At 41.6% G+C, this 16,599-nt stretch overlaps 1 long non-coding RNA gene across 1 annotated transcript; it reads right to left on the bottom strand.

Annotated features, from left to right (window-relative positions):
• Positions 1-1,976: 1,976 nt before the first annotated feature.
• On the bottom strand, positions 1,977-5,009 carry LOC137405934 (uncharacterized). The gene is made up of 3 exons (XR_010979823.1): positions 3,059-5,009; positions 2,812-2,876; positions 1,977-2,294 (listed from the first exon to the last, which is right to left on the bottom strand). It is a non-coding gene; the product is annotated as an uncharacterized lncRNA (long non-coding RNA).
• Between the last annotated feature and the right edge of the window lie 11,590 nt (positions 5,010-16,599).

Below are 16,599 nucleotides of genomic sequence, written 5' to 3'. Positions count from 1 at the left end.
TACATATCCGGCTTTAAATGCTGTCAGACCTACTCCTTCACGGCCTCGAACGCATACCTCTACGAGACCATAGTCTTAAAGAGACATGGGGATGGCGAGGTTATGGAGAGCGTGGTTGGAGTGGTGTCACACTGTATTTACGAGCAAGGTACATGTAGCCTTAGGGACGGGTCTTTTCTAATGTGGACCCCGGACAAAAATGAGACATGTGACTTCCTGTTTCAGAGGAAGTATGACGGACAAGCGCAAGCTAATACGTGGCTCTCGGAAGATGGTGAATTGGCACTGACCTTCACCCGAAACACCACCTTCACCATGAGTGCGCAGTGTGGCGGACAGCTCGAAATATCTGACCAGCAGATCGCCGTGAGGAGACCCCAGTCCAGAGGACGAAGGGAGGCAGAGCCGAATAAAGGGGGTCTGGTGGTCAGTTCGGAGCTGAATGCCCGCCTGCAAGCGGTGGAGTGGAGGATGAGAGATAACCTAGTTACCATGTTCCGAGCTGCCCTTGCTGCCACTTGCCAATACATGAAAACTACGACCCAACTACTAACTACTTCATTAGCAGGTAACCCCACCTTAGCTACTAGACTGTTGACTAAACAGACTTACTTGTTTGCGCGACTAACTGGAAATCTCATTACGGCTTATCCATGTGAGCCGGTAGACGATTACCATATCATCGCCTCAGACACCTGCAGTGACAGAATCCCAATGACAGTCATAATTAATGACGAAAACATGACTCTATTCATGGACACGCACACGCATATCCTCTACAGAAACACTCATTCAGACGACTGTGCCTTAGATGTGGAAATACCTGTGGTGTTGAGCGATAAGGCTTATTTCTACCATCACCAAACCGGCACACTGACAGAAATAGGCAAAACTGACACACTAAATCTGGTCTCTCTGAACTACTCATCGACAGCCTTCCCACTTAATGGCACCATCATTCACAATCTTGTCTTACATGACTGGAAGGAATTCGGACACAAATATAGTTTAAATGACTTGCAGGGAGAAAATGCAAAACAAAAAGCCGTTCTCGAATATCTAGGAATCTCTTCTCACGTACATGCCGACCCGCAGCAACAGGCTGGAACCATGGCCCGGTCCATAGTTAAAAAGGGAACTTTTGCTTTTCTAACAAATTTAAAAGAAGTAGACCTAAAACAATTGTGGATTTTTGTTTGTTGTATCATTGTAACAATAAAAACCTTGTGGCTATTAATTAGAACATGTACTCGCTGTAAGTCTCTGTTGAAGGAACCAAAGCAGAGGCTAAATAACTATATGTGGGGTGGTGGCACTAATGGCTCGGGAGCAAGTACTAACCTCTCGGTGCAGGTCAACCAGCAGGGCGCTGGGGAAATCCGCCAGGACTCAGCTGAGGCGGAGGACCCCGCTGAGATGGCTCTCACGGCTCCGCCTCATCCTCCTTCCCGCAAGGATACTCCAATAACCAGTGAGTTGTATGAGGACGACCCGTCAAGAACGCTTCCTCGTCCGACTCGGAGACCCAGGAGGGGCCGCCCCCGGCGGTCGGCTAGGTTCGCTCCGACTGTACATGACCTTCTCTGTGGCTCCTCCTCCTCACACCTGTCCTTGACCCGCTTGAAGGTGAACGGGACCCCGATGGACGCCCTGATCGATACTGGAGCCCAGGCAGGTCTAATTGAGCCCGGAAACCAATCAGCATGGGCATCCCCGGTCCTATTAGTGAAGAAGAAGGAAGGAGCTTGGCGACTGTGCACAGACTATCGGGCGATCAACGCTGCCACCAAGAAGCTGTGTCATCCCCTTCCACATCAAGACTCCGTGCGGGAGATGCTATCCGGACAGGGCCTGTACACAACTATCGACCTCCAGAAGGCGTATTGGCAATTGGAGTTGGACAGCGAGGAGGATAGAGACCGCTCAGCCTTCGTCACCTACAACAACGTATGGAGTAGGAGACAGAGAGAGGACCACTTCCTGGGACAGATTCTCGGCCTCCTACAAAGCGGGACCATTCCACACCAGCTGGACGTGACCCAGAAGCGACACCTCCAATTACATCGCGACAAGTACTCCGTCCATGGTCACGTGCTCTACTTCCATCCTGCCGGCAGCACTCGCCCGTTACTTTGCGTACCTCATTCCATGCAGCTTGACGTGTTGCAGGCATACCATTCCGGTTTGTTTGGTTGCCATGTTGGGAGGAAGCGCACCCTCGGACGGCTAGCCCAGAAATACTACTGGCTGGGAATGCACCAGACCGTTGCTGCCTTCGTGGAAGCCTGTGTACTCTGCAATCAGAGAAAGAGAACTCATTCCAAGCCGGTGTACCCACTCCAGCCACTAGGATGCGAACGCCCCTTCGCTAGGGTGAGTACAGACATGCTTGGGCCACTACCTGTCACTCAGCAGGGCAATCGGTACATACTGGCATTTCAGTGTTGCTTCACAAAGTACGTGGTGGCAGTACCAGTGCCTGACAAGGCCAAGGCCACAGTGGCCGAGGCTTTGGTTCAGCACGTGATATTGCCACTAGGCATGCCAGGCGTCCTGCTGAGCGACAATGGTGGCGAATTTGTGAACGGGGTTATGAAGGAACTGACCTCCCTGTTGGGAATTGAGAAGAAAGAGACTACCCCCTTTCACCCGGCCACTAATGGCCTCATTGAGCGTTTCTTTTCCACTTACAGTAATCTGATGGCAACCATGGTCAGCTCATGCCAGGACGACTGGGATAAGTTGACCCCCTTTGTCATTCACAGTTATAATAATACCCAGCATGCCAGTACAGGTTTTACTCCCACTTACCTCCAGTGCGGGAGGGAAATTGACATTCCTTTTGATCTCTGTGTGCCTGCCTCTTTGCCTGAAACCTATAATGAAGATAAAAGCGTTGCCGAAACCACTCGTGAATTCTTAGCTGTAGCATGGCGTTTGGCAAGTGACAATATTGAAAGTGCTCAGCGCACGTACAAATTTTACCATGATATGCATGCTAGGCGACACAAATATGTGGTAGGAGATACAGTCTATGTCTTAGTACCTCGCACCCTACCTGGGAAAGTGAAGAAATTCACGTCTCAGTTCCACGGCCCTTATGTCTTGACTGGCTTGAGAGGATTAAATGCCCGTGTTAAAGCTATGAATGTAGACGGTAATCCTACCGGAGTAGAGTTTGTTGTTCACTTAGAGCGCCTAAAAAGGGCTGCTTCTCCACTTGCACAATTTGTTAAACCTGCCTACGTGTCCAAAACGTTAATCCCTACACCAGACGGCCACGTAGATAATACCCTTTCAGACGGGCACGTGAATAACCAGTCACGCGCTCCTCAGCCTAAGCCCAGGAACCATACGTATAACCTGCGGTCCAATACGCAGTGACACTCTCTTTTCTTCTAGTTTTTTTTGTGTATAATCATTTATGCGTATACTTATTAACTTTGAGTTTGCGTACGATAGCGTAGTCCCTTCCTATTGGTTAGCTAATTTCCATTTAGCATTGTATGCCCTTCGTAGCTATGCCGTCACGCTCAGTGACCGCGGCTTACGCCTGCTTGCCCTTGTTGTATGTATAACCCTTGAATTCTCGAACGCTACCCATGCAAATAAATTTTATTGTGAGTAATAAGTCACAAGTATGGATATAGAAGAAAGCTATGCTGATTTATTGTATCTTGTAAAAACTTATCAGAAGCTACAAAAATGCTTCACAAAAAGAGGTGATGGTTTAATCCGTAGAACTATGTACGTGGGGTAGAATCCTGACGCTCGGTGATTGTTTATATTTTATTCGTTGTTTATTCCCTCTTGGTTTATCCTTTATACTTTGTTTCTCTTTGTGCCCGCCATTCATGGTGCCTTGATATGGATTTTTGCGCTTTGTTTGCGCAGCCTTGCCGGTCTCGGATGCCACTGTGTTTATTATTCCTGATGTGGCTACACCTGTCAATCATGAAATTTATTATAACACTCTCGCCTCAGTTCATAAGGCGAGCGTAGGAACGTTCACGCTTGGTTGATTTTGGCAATACTCCTTAGTAATTATCCGGACTAACTATTCTAACCCAATCAATGTTGTAGCACAATGGCGTACCCTATACAAGTAGGTTATCGCCACAGCCTGACCGTGTTTTAATTTAATCTGGTACACTCCTGTTATGTTCATCGAGTGACCCAGCTGGTGGGCCACTACAACCACTTTCTATGACCTTATACTTTATATTATGCCATGTAGTCCCTTGTCACAGATACATGTAGAATATTTTAACAGTACTAACCTGATGAGGTGGTAAATGAGGGATCCGTAAGATCCCAGTAGCGTGGGTGAAGGGAGGTGATAGGTATCGTTGCAGGGAGTCGGAGGGTTCCTTTAGGACTGACAAGACCGAATGTCTCTCGCTAAGGATCTATTACATCCTACGAAAGAAGAGGTGGCACCCCGTAGGGTCCAGGTACGGAAATGCAAGTTGCAAAAGGATGACACACGACAAAAACCTTGCTGCCGAACCACCGACGGGGGTGGCACCTATCCAGCATACTTTACTGAGATTAATTTGAATTGTTGGTTTGAATAAGTAATAATGTTTTTAGTTGAAACTGGAATTATACTGAGCACAGGTGCATTACATGGATTTTATGAATAAATTTTCTTAACGGATTTAATTTTAAACAAAAGTAATTGTAAACATGTTTAATCATGGAACCTTTTTGGAAGAAGAGGCCTGGCTTTGGCCATTCGCATGCCATAATCATGGTTTAAGTTATAGGTTCCTACCCCTCCCCGCTTGGTTAGCCTTGAGGAGACAGGACCTTGAGATAGAACTTTGAGACTGCATGCAGACATTGTCAATGCCTTACGACCCACCACAACCCATAGCCACAATATGTCTGTCCTTCAATGACCTTATGGGGCCTGTTCTACCACTGAGGGAGGCTTCTAAGTCATGAGAGCCATTGTCTCTGACCCGCCTCCCTCCAAATGAGTGAGTAGATAGTATCTCGTGCAAGAGGAAGCAGCCAAAGTCACCCACATTGCCAGAAAAAAAAAAAAAAAAAAAAAATGAAAGGAACACTTGTGCTGCTGTTTGTTTTTATTACTGTTAGGCGCAGAGGACCAGGAAGTTGCCTGCAGCGTCAGCTGTCTCCATTATCTACATTGTCTACATTATCCGAGCTATATTAACCTTCTACACTATCCAAACTGCCTATACCGTCTACATTATCCCAGCTATCTAGATCTACCTGACCTGCCTGACACTGGACTGGAGGCTAGATGAAGGTCAACCCCCAGGACAGTTGGTTAACAAGGCAAGTGTACGCCAGTAACGCGAATTGGTTTGGTGCATGGATGAGATCTTTGTTTGTCTAAGTTGGTTCTGTGTTTTTCTTATAGCTTTCTGTTTTTTTTTGTTTTTTTTGGTTTTCCTTCTTATATGGTTTTCTTTTTGGTATTCCGTACATTTGGTTAGAGTTTTTGCTTCGACTTTGTGAGAACTTTTACTCCTGTAGTTTGTGTATTTTGTTTTAGCCTGGCAGTCGGCTCTGGAGGACGGATAACCAACCCGGGTAGAGTTCGTGAATGTGGACGAATTGGGAGTCATGCAACCCTGCGCTTATTTACCAGCCACCCCTGAGTGTACCAGAGAAACTATATATCACCAACGATCGTGGGATTGTCCATATACATATATATATATACCAAATACGAACTACCATGTCCTTGTGTGGAGTCGTCTCCCGTGCCGTTCGACTGGCGGATGGGGGAGGTGTAAGGTTCCCACGGATCCGAATTCCCACGATCGAAACGGATCTCAACATGACACTCATCCGAACATTTATACAGATTTACTTAACCAGCAGATACCCCTCACACCAACAAACTGACATTCTAAAGACCATCTATCAACGATTCACATGAACATAGAAATACTCCGCCTAGGGTTGCATGACTATGTAAAATTTATCTAACCGAAGTAAATTAACTCTACCCATCTTGGCTCTCCGTTTTCCGAGCTTTATGGTTTCAAGCAACCATAAAACTATTTCCCATTTACCATAGTGTTATATTTTTAGTATATCTTATTCCTCAAACATTTTAATCCGAACAAGGCGTGGCCTCACTTTTTATATATATATGGCCCCTTCATTGTTATCCAGCGAGCTTGTTGTATTAACCTCTGGAGGAACATATATTATCATTTTATTCTATTTTTTTGAGACTTCTACTACACACTCTCTCTCTCTCGACGCCAGGTATTTACCAACTGTGTTTCAGTTCCTCATTTTAACAGCCACTGTCTAACTTTTTGATTAACTTTTAAACTTGTGTTCATTTTATTGTTTAATTAATAAATTATTCTTGCTTTGGTTTCCTTGTAAAATAACTAGCTGATTGAACCAACCGCAAGCTATTCATCAATAATCTCAAGAGAGAACAACTTCCAACGAACCAGGTCAAACTAAAAACATAAAGATTGCCTCTATTTATGGGCAAATCTTCACAAACAGAAATAATAACGAAATGGTCAATTGAAATCCGTTTGTGTATCTATTGGTAGTCATGACACCTCAACGCACCTCGCTGAGTGTCTGCACACTCCACAATTGTCCAACACAATTCAATATACTCACGTCGACTTATCACTGTATTATCGTATTAATTTAGCACTACACTATCGTATTAATTTATCACTACACTATCGTATCAACTTATCACCACACTATCAAATTACCATATCACTACACTATCGTATTACTTCTCTCCTGAAAGTAAACACTCGTGGTACTATGTGAACTAAAAAAGGCTTTAGTTCAGTGGGTTCTTTAACAAGTCATTACTTATCAGGAGACAAAACAAACACGTCTTTACTTACCGAGCTTCAAGTCGTAAGCGAGTCACTAGAAGCTCTTCCCTCATGGTCTCGCATTTTCCATCCGGTCAAGAGCGGAGCTACAGCGAGCCGATAATATCACACTAGTAAGCAAGCCAATGCGCATCGGAAAAAGGGGAATCCCCTTCAAGCTAAACAACACAAAATACACTGGGTCAGCGAATCATGCTAAAACATAAATCGTCACACCTCCCCTTGATTTCTAAAATAAAAATTAACATTTTGCTGTTCAAAACTTAATACATATGATAGTCAGCAAGCCATGAGGGAGTTTTTCTGTTTCGTGTTAGTCACACATAGTAACTAGGAACCACGACATTGTTAGCGAGATTATCACAGTCATTTGGGATCTGAAACTGATCTGGGGCATATTGCAATTCATCATTGTCATGTTCTAGGCTATCGTTTTCTACTTGTTGTTCGGTGTCTTGCTTGGCACTTCTATGTATGTGTTGCCCCACTCAGCTGCAGAATGTGGGTGGTAAAGCCTCAAATCACTAATGTGTCTGGACATTAAGTCTACTTTCACCGCTGTGTATGAGACTAATAATGTCACATTGCCCTTTTGCCATTGTGTTGTACACCTTGCCCGTGGTGGCTTCACATACACAAGATCTCCTGGTTTCAAAGGATTCAGCTCAGTACTCCTGGGCAGAAAGGAACTTCTAGAAACATCTGGTGTATGCTGTCCTTCATACTTGTACACCTCTTCAGCAGGAATGGCTCCATCATTCTTTGGAGAGAAATTATGGCAATATAGCATCTCCTTGGCACTGTGACCTGTCCGAGCCATCATCCTTTTCATTGTTCTGTGTTGTCGTTCTGCGATGCCATTCCTTTGCTGTCGATAAGCACAAAAAATATGTGGTCAATACCCCACTTCTCCACCAGTTTTTTTATTACTTGGCTGTGGTAGCATAGGCGAAAAAATTCCTTGGAAGACAGAATTTCCTTGGAAGGACCCCGTTCATAAAATATTTGTTCGAGCTCTCTCACTACCATCTCAGCTGTCTCATTTCTCAGTTGTCTCCACAAAGAGAACCCGCTAGGTCCACAATCAACTACTGTCAAGTAAGGGATTATTCGGTATTGCATGATGTCTGATACTAATCTTACCCATGTTTCTTTACTAGCCAGTTCACCACAATCCTATTTCACTGGTGAGGGATCTACCTGCCTACAGACATGACACTCTTTGACTACCTGTTCTACATCCTCCTTTGACACTGAGTCACCCCATTTTCGGTGGGCTAAATAAAATGTCCTGTCGACTCCTAGGTTATTAGTGTCATGAAGGTCTCTGATTGCTTAGACTGGGTGCATGCTGACAACCACTGTAGCACACTTTTAGGCCTTTAGCCATTTCTTGGGAACTCTCATCAATGTGTCTGCTAAGTTCTCTTCTGGCTTTACCAATTTCATTTTTACATTTTAGCTGTACAGTTCTACCAACTCGGCAATCATACTCAACTTCCTTCATGTAAGCATCTGTCCCAGTCCGCATACTTTTTACTATTGGTGATAATAGACTTGACCTAACCATACATGCTAGCTGAGTCGGTGACCACACATGCTGACGTGAGGCCCCATTTCACTCCACAACTAACACCTTATATTACTGCGTCCAGCTCTGCGACGTTAATATACCCTAGTGCTACATGCTATGAATTTTTGTCATATTTTTCATCGTCGTAGCATGTAAATGGTTTAAAACGTTGCATCTTTAACTCGTTGAAGTGATTCAAGCCTCTTTTTTAAAAGAGGTATTTTGGAAAACATCGTATCAACAACGAAGTACTGCGTATGATGTAAACATCAATATTCATATTATTGCACAAATCTGCGACCGGAGGTTGGATTTTCTTCGTCTTCATTGGTGACATCCTTACAGCATCCCTACGCAGCCCTGTTTTTAACGCACGTGTTTTAAAAATATTATCTCCATAATTAAAAAATATTAACTCCGAATTTGAAAGAAAAATTTTGATGCTTTGACATTTGACCTTTGACGCATTTTAGGAGTGACAGCCACGATACTAAATATGCGCCTCATTGTAGCTAAAAGCGCGACAGACTGATATAGAAAACCCGGAGTTGTGCTACAATTTTTTTCGTAGCATGTGAACTTGTCAGCTACCAACAATTGGTAGTTGTGCCACAACTCCTGCGTATTATGTAAATACGTCCTCCTCATTCCTACGATTAAAACCACAACTTTGAAGCTCAAAAATTCGTGACATGGTAACACTTTTGATGGTTGCTATCATCTTTGCGTAGCCAGCAGCCATCTTCCACCTGTTGTCCATCAATCTCCACAGACACACCAATTGCCAGGTTGCTTGCGTCACACCATATTGTTCCACGTCTCTTGTCAGGTACTGACCTCTGTCCATCTACTGTGTCTTTTTCCTTCAGCATCTCCACTGTATCATGTATCTTTCTGAACTGGTTTTGGAACTGTCCTATCCCAGCCACATCCGTTACTTTCTCTCTTCTTGTAATTACAGGCCACCCTCAACCAACCACCAACTAGATAGTGGCCTATGCGCCTCCCACACAGGGAGAACAATTCCCTTTATGTCATGTTCTCTGTCTTGTCACCAGCATCATTGTCTCTGCACCACTGAAGTCTACCGGACTCATCCCTTTCAACACGGAGCTCCAAAACTCTAGCATCATCAATGCACTCGGGCTCCTTAGTCACTAAGCCATACTTGATGAGATGCTCCTTTACATGTGCTACTGAAACTTTATCGTTATCTACAATTATATCGTCAATGTAATGATCAGTACTAGCTTCAACCTTGCTATCTAAGAAAATTACCTTGCCTAACACCTTTGACATGATCTTAGGCGCCACATTAAGCCCAAAGCCCATCCGTGGCATCACAAAGAGCTTTTCTTTGTACCTTACAGCCTGGAATTTCAAAAGCTCCATATTTACATACAATTGCAGATAAGCTTCAGGTTAAGCATACAACAGTTGGATCCAAACTTTCACCATCTTCGTAGCTTATCTTGACAGACGGTTATTTCTGCACCTGGATTGCAGTTTATATGCTAGTTCAATTCCCGACTGTAGTCTATCACAGGCCGAATTTTTGTCTCCTTGTTTGGTTGTATTGCTGCCATGAAAAGTATGATGCGTTGCACTTTGCCGTGTACTGCTTCATCAAGCTCTTCCAACAATCCACTATCAATCCATGCGTCAACTTACTGCTCATAGCCTTTTCTGCACTCATCTGCGATGCTGTACTGCCTACATTGATTTTTCAGAACAGGTTTTATGTCCTTCCATCGCATGCTACCGTTCACTTCTTCCCATTGAATGTGGCTATAAAATCAGTCCCTCAACTTGTGATTCGGCAAGTTTATAGCGTATGCTAACACTTCTACTGTTGGCTCTGCTCCGTTGTAAACCCTAAAAGATGACACACCTTCAGCGCTCACAGTCACGCCGCCTAATCTTTTCACTGCATCACTCTCAATAATCGCTAAACAGTTCCACACTAAAGATGTAGAAACTGAACAGCGGAGCTTAACTGTGTTTTCCCTTGCGCCAATGTGCAAATCTACCTCCTTTAGGCATTCTGTCGTTTTACCATCTAACATCATCACAGTTGCACAATGTGCGTTGTATCTGACACCCAGCAACTGCAGAGCCTGAGCACGCTCTACAGATTGTTGACAACCAGTGTTTACTAATGATCGAATTTTCACACCATTGATCAGGGGATTCATTATCGGGAGCCCCGTATGTATTGCTGTCGTGCGGGGTGAGAATCCGAACGCAAATGCTCCCCTTTTCGCATCACCCAAGCGCTCAGGACACCTGTTGGCCAGATTATTGGTCGAGTCACAGACATAGCACTTACGAACAGGCTGGTTACGATTACCTGTAGATTTGTCAATTCTTCCTGTAGGGCACGGATGGGCCATGTGCCCATTGGCAAAGCAATTGTAACATTGTATGGCTCCGCCTTGTTTCAACCCAGCACACGCAAGGCTGTTAGTTGCTCTCCTTGAAGCCAACATACATGTAGCTCTGGCCTTACTCACAAGGGCTGAAAATTCTATACTATCAACATCTACAGTTGATTTTAGCTGCAAAGCTATATCAGAAGGTAAGCCACCAACAAAAACACATTTGAGCAAAGGATCTGGACTAGTCTGTTCCATTAAATTTATCAATCGCCTCAGGTCAGCCAGATATACATCCGCAGACTCACCTTCCAACAGCATCCTGCTTTTTAACTGCTCATATGAAGAAAAGACATCAATGCTGAATATAGCCCTCAGTTCATGTTTCAGTTTTATTATAATCAGTCTTTACTCCATTGCTCAGCTGCTGATACACTGCAAACGCTGGTCCTGATAGGTACGATGGCAGAAACTTCAGTTTTTCGGTCATACCCTGCAGTTCTGCTACAAGTTCTAATTTCTCAATCCACACAAATAATTTTCCACTGGTGTTGTATTCCTCATAGCTTTTTATAATGCTTGAAAATCCTACGTTCTTAGCTATTGTCCTCTTTTAGTATTGCCGAAATAGCTTGTAGTTAGAATGCAACAAGTTTATTACTGTTCTCTTTTTATCCATTAGCCAGAATAATCTGCCTAGTCAGAGCCCACACAATGCAAAAAATAGTAAATCAGTCTGACCAATCAGGTACTAGTAAGCAAGCCGGTGCGCATCGAAAAAAGGGGAATCCCTCTCAAGCTAAACAACAACACATCATTCACTGCGTCAGCTAATCATGCTAAAACATAAATCATCATAATGCATTAGTATTGGAAAAATTATTGAATCGTAAATGTACAGCATTTAATGAACTTAACATCCTTGGCTTAATTACAGAAAAGCTAAATTTATTGGCATCCTGCACTACAAAAAATCTTTCAAGAGAAAGCATTGGCGAATAATGAATTTTTTTTGAGCCAACAGTATTGAAAAATAATCAAAACAACTTTTGTTTTCAAGTCAGAATCATTAAAAATGTATGCTATCTAAAACAATCCCCTGAAGATCATTGCTTTAGCCATATATCAAATAGAAATAATCTTACAAAAATGTACTACTTGTGACCTGCATTATGCAGTCTAATGTGTCACTACATAAAACGCAAGAATCATTTTCACTAGTGAAACCAATGATATTAATCTTGCAAATCTTAATCTATACTGTAAAATGATATATGCCTAGCCTATTGAGTATTCACATAAAAAAGTCGAAGAAAAATTCTCCGTAGGATTCTCGGTGCCCATATACATGTACCTACTACGCACTGTTCTACATGACAGGCCATAATTATCCTAACTCTCTGCAGCTGCTGTGAGCTCCCATGTACTCAAAGCTTGGGCTCAAATAGCTCAATTTATACATGTCCTTGTTTCAGATGGCATCAGGTCTGTCAGTCAGCTCAATTTATACATGTCCTTGTTTCAGATGGCATCAGGTCTGTCATTCATCTTCATTTTCTACATATTTGACATATGTTCACCTCACAATCGGCTACCATGACACTTACCTTTTCTCGGCATATCATTGATCTCAATTACCTGTATGGTATCGGCTATTTACTGCTGCTTGTCTTTGTAGGCAGCTCTTCTATCTCATCATCAGACATATTGCCACCATCGAAGTCTAGACTGAGTTGCAAATCTTTGACCGGTGCACTGTGCTCACTACCGCCACCATAGCTACTGTCACTGGCACTATGATAACCACCGCCAACACCATCCCTGCCTAGCCGGGACTTAATAGTTTCGGTCAAAGAGGACTTCACAACTGTGACTGCTGGCTTTTCCGTCTTTGTGTAAGAGATTCAGATGTGATGGGCATTTTGCAGAGAAGCATCTAGGTCATACTTGATTGTACCAGGGGTGTTGCCACAGACCTGATTGTTATAAGCCCTGATCTATTCATACTGACCTGCTCTAAGAGGGTACAAGGCTCTACAGACGTACTCCCTAAAATATTTGTTGCACTTTCTCCTACTGTTCGATAACTGCTGTAAATGTCTCAACATTCTCCCTCAGATCGCTTCCTCACGCTGTCGCTCTCAACTTTCCTGTTTGAATTTCTTCTGTAGGTCCTCTTTCTTGGTTTTTAATTTTATGAACTTATTTTCAAGATCATTCCTATCCAGCATTTTATTGCCAGAAATCTCTGCTAAAAGTCAACTGACTTCCCCTCTTGAAAGTGTGGAGCTGACTTCCTTTTGTCTCATGCCTTCAGTTTTAATTCCTTTATGAGCCATGCCTCTGGGCTTAGCTTTCACACGTTTCTTAGATTTTGCTGCCTCAATATTTTTTACTGAACTCTTTATTTGGTAAATTTTTTGGTTCTCGTAAGAACTTATTTTGCCAGTGACCAATCATACAGGGCCTAGGTTCAGTACCAGGATAATTCACTTCTAATTGTTAGCATCTGACTTTATACAGTGCTTCACAACCTGCCTTTACTACCGTACAACAGGCTTATGGTCTCACTCTTTGACCTCCACCTTTTCCTCTACTATCTCGTTTCTGCCTTTTATTATATTTTTAAGAGCACTGTGTCTACCAGTTATTTTCCCACCACCGGTTTTTTCAATTCACTTTCCTCGATCTTTGAATCATTGGTCAGTACATTTCTTTTCATCAAACTCATTGGTCATGTTGTGCAACTTGGTGGTATTTGAAACATAATAGCCTAACCCAGCAGCGATTGGTCTTTGCTCTATCGTGGCTAGTTTGCAACATTGACATTGATAATTTATGTCTATATTTTACTAAGAAAAGGCCTTTCATCACAACCTTGAGTCCTTCACGAGTTTTTGTTTTCGAAACTGGTTCTTTCATTTTTTTAACATCAACATCATTGATAAACAATAAAATATCATGATCAAATTGTTATAAATAGGTGTGATTTTAAAACGCTGTCGATTGACCTTAAATGTTCTTGACTTCTCTTTGCTTGACCTGCCATGTTTTAAAATGCTATAAGGTTAACCTGTAGACTACCCTTGTGAAGAGCCAAAAAAAGTTTGGTTTGACTTTTTCACACCTATACACTGAATGTGCACAAATCTCCATACGTATCGCAACTTTCAGAACTTTCCACATTTGCCGTGGCCTCAGGCATCATTGTAGTTTGAGCTCTGACAATCCCATTCATTTAACAATTACTAAACAATGATTTTGTTCAGAAGCATCTGTATGTTAATATTACATGAGCCATTTTGTTGTGACTATTCTTTTTCAAACAAATTTTTTTCTGAGTGGTGTTAACATACTTTACCAATCTTTTGTGATATCTGGTATTTAATTGTATGCTGACCAGCTTTTTCTGAGGCATTATTCTATGTGTTGCTAGGACTTTCCGCAAATTTGTCAGTACAGTGCACCCTCGAGATACGATGTTAATTCGTTCCAGAGTTGGCATCGTATGGTGAAAAATTCGTATATCGGCGTATAAAGACCATTGTAATTATACAATGCAAACACCCCCTGGTAAAAATCGTCAATTTTGTTTATAAAAATGTGTACATATTGACAATTAGCAACAAAATAGTATGTTAACTTTAGTAATTATAGTTACCTACAGTAACTGTATTGTATTTAGTGTATTTTAATGGTTATGATCTGCAATAAAACGCAAAATTATAATGTGTGTACCAAATGTAGTACGTACGGTAAGGAGTTCTTGCCTTCAAAAGGTACGCATAACATAAACTTTGAATTCACTTCAAGTAAGTTTAGCTTGCTAAGCCTACACTTAAAACTAAGTTTTAGTATGTATTTTGAACTATTTTACTGAATTTCAACTTTTTATTACGAAATTTTATCCTTCAGCAGTTCCTATCTTCACTTTCACTATAAACTTTAGCCTATCTGGTTGAAATCTTTTTCGACCTAAATCAATAAGGCCGAGCGATGCAGTTATAGAAAGCGGCTTCTCGCACACTTGACCATTTAATGACTATCGAAAAGAAAAATAAAATTATATTTTCTATACTGGACGCACATACCTTTGGAGTAACGTAGCCGGTACATGTAGCGGGTAAAGCAGAGAGGAGGCAAAAACGTATCAATGTTAATTATGGTGCTGTACACTTGAAAATAAATTTAAAACGTAATGAATTGGAATTTTTTAGCACACCAAAAGAAGTTGTCCATTCCTGCCCAATTTTTCTACGAAAAAATTGATGGTGCAATGCAGAAAATTGCTAGCTAGCGCTTGTAAAAGGATCCAGAGAATGTGGTACAGTAGTTTGTCTTGTATGAAATGTGCACAAGAATCAATGTAACTATACATACAAAGTTTGTACGTATTTATACCCTATGGGGGGGAACAGGGCTTTAGCAAGTTTCAGAAAGTTATGTGGATGCGTCAACTATCTTGAGTAGCTAGTTATATGAGTTACATACATACATACGATGAATTGTATTCACGTAGAAGATAACAAGCCCATATGCAAAGACATGGTTAAACAAGAAAATATAACATAAAATCAAAAGGAAACAAATAAAATGAATAAAATATGAAAAACATGCCACACAAGAGATAAATAATATATATTATACATGCATTGTTTTAATGTACTAGTCCACATCAGTAAATTAAACACTTGAAACATTTCTGCGAATGTGGGATTTTCTGTATTTTCTAAATCCCCACCTTTACAAAATGGTTGCTCCTTTTGAATGCTGATCGCGTGCATGACCTAGCTCATTCAAATCTTCAGTTGGAAGCTCTTTCTTGTGCTTGCTTTAATGGAGTTCTTGTTTTAATAATAATTGCAAATGCTGATTGGTTGCGATCATATTCCTTGACAATGTTAATAATACGGGTCCCTTCTTCTTATTTACGACATCCAACTTTGTTGACATAGAAATCATTTTTCCTTCGTTTTGTAACGTTTGTATCGGTCTCAGATTCCAGAGATAACGAATTAAATGTAGATAGTTGTAGTTATATACGTATGCTGACTTGAATGTTTATAGTAAAAGCTATAATAACGCTACAAATGAATATTTGCTCTCGCTTGTGTATTTTACACAAAATTTTCCATGCGGACATGAGAGAAGTCGGTCATCGTGTCTCTTCTAAACGTTCTAAGAATGTTTTCGGCAAACTATATTTCGGTGTCTTTTTTATTTCGATGTGTGTTATGAGCACACCGACGACCAAATTTTAACTCGGGCGAAACTTTTTTCAAATTCGTATAGTGAAATAAAATTCGTATAGCGAGGTGAAGATATCACAATATTTGACTTCGTAAGGTGAAAAAATCGTATATCAGGGTAATCGTATCTCGAGGGTGCACTGTACATGTATAGGAAATCATGGAATAAAATTATTATGTTATGGTTCATCCACAGTTCATCCTGTCTTTTCTAAGCATATTTGCCGCTTCCTCATTGTGGACAGTTTCTTTTGTACCATACCTAATGGCATGTTTTTTGAATCCAAAAAAAGAAACTGGTCTATTCTGATATAAACACATTTTAGAAGACAACATCAATCACAACTACACTTTATTCTTTATTAATACTAATTCCGTCATATTAATGAAACCTCCTGTGTGGTTTACTGACTGTGTCATTTACTCTGTATGTATTTGCCACTCAGTCCTTCGATAGCCTTGGTTTTAAAACTACTCTTGTAACCATCTTTAAAATATCCATATTTCTAGCAATTGTTCGCTACATTTTAGGTGAG

Source organism: Watersipora subatra, chromosome 10, assembly GCF_963576615.1.
Source record: "Watersipora subatra chromosome 10, tzWatSuba1.1, whole genome shotgun sequence".
Lineage (NCBI taxonomy): Eukaryota > Metazoa > Bryozoa > Gymnolaemata > Cheilostomatida > Watersiporidae > Watersipora > Watersipora subatra.
This window is presented reverse-complemented; position numbering and strand designations above follow the sequence as displayed.